Raw genomic sequence first — 7,382 nt, 5'->3', positions numbered from 1 at the left:
CTAAATGTTGTTAAATTAAGTATTTTTAACAAATAAACAAACTAAGAGTATTTATTTTTTATCTTGCAACTTTTCATTCATATGAACTACAACTTAGAGGTATTAATTAAAATATCACACAGTTGCAGAGGGTTCATGTTACATCATCAGACATAAATACAAATGGTAAAGGATAAAATAAGACACAAAAAGAATAAAAACACAAATTTAATATACACACATATTTAAATGTGTACACATACAGATGTATGCACATTTTCAGCAGTTCAATGCAAACAAAGATTCAAAATGAAAGATTCATGTAAATATACAAGCAATTCTAAGATGTATTTTTCTCATCTGCCTCATATGAATAGTCAGTATGTATATGGAAATGTTAAAAACCATGTGATCCGTTTTGTCCAGTTTATGATGAGATTCGGAGGAATATTAGGGTCTTGTTTCTAACTACAATATGAATACACCATTTCCCATTAAATCTTATTCTGCCCACCAGACCTATACACAGAGGTAAAGAAATATCGCAACAATCCATTGAAAGACAAACAAAACAATGTACTGTATGTATACTTGCAAGGTAGTAGGTGAACTTCAAATAGTTACATTCTATTTAAACTTTCCCTAAAATTTCAAGCAAAAAGAAACAATGATAAAATGAGCACCGATTCACAATATATTACACATCTATAATTGTATAATATACAATTCTGATACTATGATAGATGACTAAAGCATTCTAAAACTTTGTAATTTAGAATAATTCTATTATTCTTATACACACAACAGTGGCTCATCAAATAAATTGGCTTTTGAAAAAATCCTGCACTTTCAAACTGGAAAAAAAGAAACCACACACACAGCTTTCTCACCCGTTTAAAAAAATCATTTTCTATTAAAGATTTAATCTATGGCATATCTGTTTTATAAGATATTACTAGATACTATACCGTGGAGAAAATAGTTAGGATATAGGAGGTTATGGTTTATAGATTCATGTTTAAGGTTGAGTCAAAATTGTATGTATGATACTCTGAATGCTCCCAATATTCAAAAATAATTGTAGATGCAGTCATCAATTTGTCAAATTACTACATTTGAGCAATGCTTTACTTCTGCCCCATTCATATTAAAGAGATTCAAAGAAAATACAAACAACTGGCCATATCTTTAGTAACATAATCATTTTCATTAAAAATGATTATTTCAACATCTATGTGAAATAACATGATTAGAAACCATTCATTTACATTTGATTGTCATTACAAAATATCTATAAATGAAAGTCATCCATATGGTATAAAAGCAGAACACATACATTTCTAAAAAATACCATCACAAAGAAATCGGAGAATGTCGTATATAATTTCTGGCAAGGCCTTTGAGCAATATGAGACGCCAGTTCACATTATACTTTACTGTATACATGTTTCGATATATGGCTACATGCCATGCCAAATTCTACAGTTTAAAAGTACGGCAGGTAAACGCAATATCGCTGACACCGTTACATTATAATGCAGTCCAATTCAATAGCCCTGTAATGAGGTTGATTCTAGTAATCTTATGACGTTCAATTTCTGTTAAGATTGCATCAGAGAGGAATTGATTGGAGTCTATGATCATTTCTAAAAATATGGCTGTTAAATGATCATAGACATTAATGAATACCTCTGTGACAAAGTGCAGTGTCCTTATAGTGTTTGACTGAACACTGAAGCATTATTTTGCAGGGTTATTGTATTTCTATCAACTGGTGTTCATGAAATTGTGTTCACCCCTCCTGTATATTGGCCACTATGTATTTACATAAGACAATTCCTGTCTACTGAATCAAAAAGATTAAAGGTATATATAACTAATTTGAATTTCAATCTGTTATTATCCCCTCACCATGCACCTGCCACATATTGTATGTACTGCTAAACTAACATCAAGTTGTTTTAAGGGTAACTGAACAAAAGCAGAAACATTGCAGCTGCAACATGACAAAAGTCCTGTGTGTGAAAATATCAGAATAAAATTCAAATTCAAGCTCTCGCTCTAAATGTTTAACAAAGTGTTAAAGAGGCAAACGTTGGTGTCTCACAAACCATTTATAGCAGTCCATTTCGCCCCATTCTGATTTTCACAGAGAACAGCCATCCATCTTATCTTCCAAGGATTTGATAACACATTCTCCTTGATGCATCCATTTGTTTTAGAACATGGAAACATTGAGAACCTAAAAAAAACACACAATTCAATTAACAATGTAAAGCCTTGAAAGGTTACCAGAACTAATAAAGTGGTTTATTGACATTGCTCTGGAGTTGTTGATGGGGTTTTTATCTAGCAGGGTTGCCTTAGGCATCCATTGTTATTGTTGTTAATGCTATTCATTGCTGCCACCCTGCATCCCTCTAGGTAACAGGCCTACAATTGTGAGTAACGATGGCCACTTTTTAAAAGAAGCAAATAAGTAAATACTTACAGAGTCATCCATGATTGAAGACGGATCAAAGTAGTCCGGTTTTAGTTCAGTTCTCTCTCTGCGATTCTTTGATGCAGGCTGAAAAATAACGGCTGTGTCAGAACTTCATAGTTTGACAAAACAGATAGAAACAAATGTGCTTCATCAACTATCAAATGCTCATTCTCATGTGCAAATGTTGTTATTTTGCACTAAGCAACAACACTTTTTTATTTAGAGGAAACGTCCTCGGAAATGTTGCAACTAGTAAAGCATGACTGAGTCATAACAACTGTCAAGGCAAGCAGCTGTTTTAAGAGAAAACGTTTTAAAACCCCACTGTTCAAAACTGCTCAGCACCAAACAGCAGACAGACAGTTAGTGATAGTGACTTGTTAACAAAGTGGAGCATTTATCAAATAAGGAGGCAGATATTTCCCTCAGACCATAACATGAGTGAATACTAGACTTAAAATCACTGTAACACAAACAGTTAAAATAATGTATAATGTTGTTCTGTAAGTGCTGGATGTGTTAATAAGCAACATTTTTTAAATTATCCAACAGATTCTTGCAGCTTTGAATTACCAAATCAATGTCCATTGTGTCAAAGTCCATGCCCTCATTAATGTCCTCCAAGCGGTCCTCTGATGACATCATCACATCCTCCACTATTGGCTCCTCATCGTCCTCCATGAGTCCTGAGCCTCGGCGACTGAGCAGTACAAACAGATACTTGTTAGGAGATTTTGCTTTACTATTTATGTATGGATGTCAATACAAAGAAAACCTGTTACTTTGTTTAATTTTAGGTCGCATTCACACCTAATAGTCCACTTCTCTGGTGCCGGCCAGGCCACAGTTTGTTACATTGTTTCATTTTTCAGAAGGTTCGGTTTGCGTTCACACGGGCAAAACTCAAACGGACTATGAACTTTAAACACAAGTCATGTGTACGGAAATGCTGTTCAACAATTGGTCAGACATTAAGGGGGTAAACACGCAAATCCCGGCACTCTACCGGAGCCTCCGACATGGAGCATCGGCAGGTTATTTTCATGCTGCTGTTAATCTGGAGAGCTGAGAGCATATCAACAGACTCTAGTGGACGGCTCATATGATTATATAATCATACAACGTGCGATAAAAAACATTATAACACATATAATGAGAGACGTTATGCAGTAAGGAGGGGTGTTTCACCGACGACAGAAATATTTTATACTTCATCGGATCTGCACAAACAAGATATCAATCGAAAGCTGAGATTCCACAGATTCCAAAACTCAGGGCAGCAAAGGCAAAACCAGACTACACACTATTTATTTTTACGGGGCCAAAACTGCAAATACGTCTTACCTTTGCTGTTTTCTGATCAAAAGTGGTGTTCAATGGCATTACAACGCATATAAACGCTGCTGAAGGTTAATCCAATGTCTCTGTCACTTTGAAATGATTACTGTTAATCCATCATAACATTATTTTCATATATAGCTGCTATGAGAGAGTGTATGAGAGCTTCCGGTTTTGGGCATGCTGGCTGCGCATCACTCTCTTCACCAATGGTAATGTTTGGATGGATTTAGGAACTCTGTCTCGATTCTATTGGCTCTAACGGTTCAAAAGAGGTGTCAATCATCAAAATCGACCTATGGTTTCCAGAGATATGGAAAATACACCCAAATCACCTCAGAGGTGGAGTTTTTTTGCTAAACCTCTCTATAAAGGTCAAATGTCACTTGTTTTGCATCAATCTTGATACAGGGTACTTATTATATGTTATAGTTTGGATTCCTAAAGCTTTTAGTCCACCTTACCATCATTCAAGGGTGGTTTTCACTATAAGTAATGGTTTATTTTTGGACAGACACTACTATTAAAAAATGTTTACTATGTTCAATCTGAATTTACTTTAAAATAAAAATAAAAATCTATATTGATCTGACTTTTCTACATTCAACTCAAAGGTTTATCATTGCTTTGAGAACAAATATTATTAATTTACCCCTTTTAGAATGGAACTCGTTTTCGAGCCTGAGACCTGAAAAACAGGCTGAATGGAGGAGGAACGCTGCAAAGCTGGAGTGAGTACCCCAGTTTCACTGTCCTGTCCATCCATTCAGTACACAGCTAAGCTTCCATTCCCCATAAGACTGTGTTTGGGGACCTGCAAACAGCTGTGGGGTTGCAGCTAAGGAGCTGTAGCACTCTCTGGCGGCCCACTCCGCCGCCAAACCTTCCATAAAAGGAAGATTAGCTCATGGAGGTCTGACACAGAAAGGGCCGATTTTCTACAGAGGTCCTTGAACGCACCACGGCACGCCCTCGGGGGGCCGCACGCCCTGCCATAACGCCGTATTCACACAGACGGTGAAATGCATCAATCGGAGCTATTACACTAGGCGAGGTGTGTTTTCTGCAACACGCCGGCCATAATCTCCCTGCACCCGCATAGCGCTTTGACAGCACTTCTTGCGGTTAATCACACTCACATGCACGCGCCCACTGGCTGCCTCCTTTACTGGAGTTACAACTGGGGCGGCGAGTGGGGAATTGTGTCTCATAATGGGTGCCCAATTAACATCGTATGTAACGGATCTTGCTCATTTCAACGAGACATTATGGGGAATTGCTGAGAGAGATGACTTTACTCTGGGATGAATGCAATCGTTTTTATTGAATGCATTTTTCACACACACATCACTCTAGAACTAGGGTTACAATACATAACCCACCGTTCTTCTGCAGAGGTCCCTGAACACACTGAGGCCACTCCCACGGGGCCGTGCGCTGTGTTTCACAGTCAACGGTGAAACGCATTAATCGGAGCTATTATACCAGGCAAGAAACGTTTTAGTAATTCCTTCTGACTCGTACGTGAGCTAGGGTACCGGTCAAACCCGAATGTCGGTGTGTTCTCCTCACCCCGTCCTACGGTGACAGTTTCCCACCGCCTTTTTCCTGATAAAATTTCATAGGTCGTAATTAGACATAACAATCGAGGTCCCCGTTACTCCTGGTTCGGTGCCCGAGACAGTAACTGCTTAAACAGTCGCACCGACACTCCTCAGGATAGAATGTTGACCTTGTATTCGTTTTGGTTTCAAATGTACTAGTAACTAAAAAAAATCTTCTGTAGGGGTTGTATGTACTCTCCACGAATTTGTTAGGCTTAGTCTTTCATCTTAAAACACGTTAGTATGTTTATAGAGCGCCTGTTAAATAACTGAGTTTTAACCCTCGAGACTAGGTTTGACAACTTCGACACGAACGTTTTCCCCGTGTTCGCAAACGATGACGGAGAAAATCCTGTGACAGGATAAAAATGTAAACTGCTTTGGTACTACTAGTACATAACATAGCACTAAAAAATAGCTAGTTAAGACAGTAAAAAGTGATTACAAAGTACCAAACTCAGACCTAGTATTTCACCAGGTCGGTCCGACTAACCACCTCGGTGTCGATTTTGACCTCTGGGACATGGAGTCCGGGTCGATTTCGCCCGAATAGGTCGGAGGTATAAATCTCACTACGTGAGGGTAGTATCCTCCGCGGCAGTGTGTCTACGGGATAAAAATTAAATAAATAACCACTTAAAACTTACGATGTACGAAACATGAATGCACAAAAGGAAGAATTTTTTACCAAAAATTTTATAAAACTTCTAACACCAAGCCATATGAACATGAAAATGATCAGGAAAATAAATCTCTACACAAACACAGACAAAAAACACAGTCCCACCTTGGAAACCCAGAAAAAGAGACGGTTTGTCTTAGATGGATGCGCGTGTTTATTTATTGGCCTCGTTGACAACAAACTCGACACGGACGGAGGATATCGTCGGGTTGATAGAACCACGTTTTTGGGTTGAGAAGTAATTAAATAAGGTCTTTAAGCAAAAAAAGGACCTAGAAATCGTTGTCTTGAAAGTGAGACAGGTAAGTTTTTGTGTCAGGCGGGAGATGACGCGTGAGATACCCCATGATGGAGAATTGGTATGATAACGCTCGTAAGTGGATGACTTAATAGATATTGAAATCGCGCCCCCGGGGAGTCCGTCGCGCTGCGCATGGACTTTACGGGCACACGTTCGGGTGGTATATATTACCGGCCGGTGCGGAGTGACCTGACAAGTAGGAAAAGAGAAGTCGCACGCTCGTTGTTGAACTTTCGTCTCTTTCATTTTACAAACTTTCTTCCCTTTCTTCTCCTCAATTAGTATGGAGTACCTCAGCGGTGAAGAATCTCTGTGGCCGGACAGGAAGCGACGGGAACGAATATCGGCCGCGGCGCAGGGGTGGTAGAGACTAAGCTCACGAAAAACCCGCGGCTGGTCACCATACCGGCGTCCGCCCACGGGTAAGTGCCAAGCTGGGGGAATGTGCCAAGCTGTCAAGGTGTCGGGCTGAAGAGCAACAGCCCCCGTGAAAGGCCCAAGACCGGGCAGTACCTTCGAGGTGGCCGGGTCCAGACAGAAGGGGGGATCCACTCGCGTGTACCGGCCGCCTCGACCACCGAGTGGACGTCGTCGTGGCTTTCCAAACCCCGGGTACTCTTGGAGACGGTGACGGGTGTACTGTCCCGCCCGACGGTTATTTGGCCCAACCAACCCCTAGTGCGGGTGTACCGGTGAAAAAAGGGTTTTTTCTGGCGACTCAGAGGACCCCTCGGGGGGCCCACAATTGCCTTCCGAGAAACCTTACTAAGGAACCGAGTGCACCTACCTCCTCATCAGCGGTCGAAAGTAGGAGTCTCCTGTCTTATGACGAGGGTAAATGAGCGGCGGGGCGGACATGAGGTCATTTCCTGGTCGTCCACGCGCGTCGGTGCGGTGCACTCAACTTATTTGGCGGGGTCTTTACGGACAGTTTCGTGACCACACCCCCAAGTTCTCTACGAGTAACGGGCCGCACGACAAACGAGTCTTTTT

General features: G+C 40.4%; 1 long non-coding RNA gene across 1 annotated transcript; it reads right to left on the bottom strand.

Moving 5' to 3' along the window:
- Nucleotides 1-189: 189 nt before the first annotated feature.
- On the bottom strand, nt 190-3,160 carry LOC104954538 (uncharacterized). Its single transcript, XR_799344.1, has 3 exons — nt 3,038-3,160; nt 2,471-2,548; nt 190-2,221 (listed from the first exon to the last, which is right to left on the bottom strand). It is a non-coding gene; the product is annotated as an uncharacterized lncRNA (long non-coding RNA).
- Between the last annotated feature and the right edge of the window lie 4,222 nt (nt 3,161-7,382).

The sequence above is a fragment of the Notothenia coriiceps genome, unplaced genomic scaffold, assembly GCF_000735185.1.
Source record: "Notothenia coriiceps isolate Sejong01 unplaced genomic scaffold, NC01 NC01_scaffold00000493, whole genome shotgun sequence".
Lineage (NCBI taxonomy): Eukaryota > Metazoa > Chordata > Actinopteri > Perciformes > Nototheniidae > Notothenia > Notothenia coriiceps.
The sequence above is the reverse complement of the archived record's forward strand: the minus strand, read 5'-3'. Positions and strand labels throughout refer to the sequence as shown.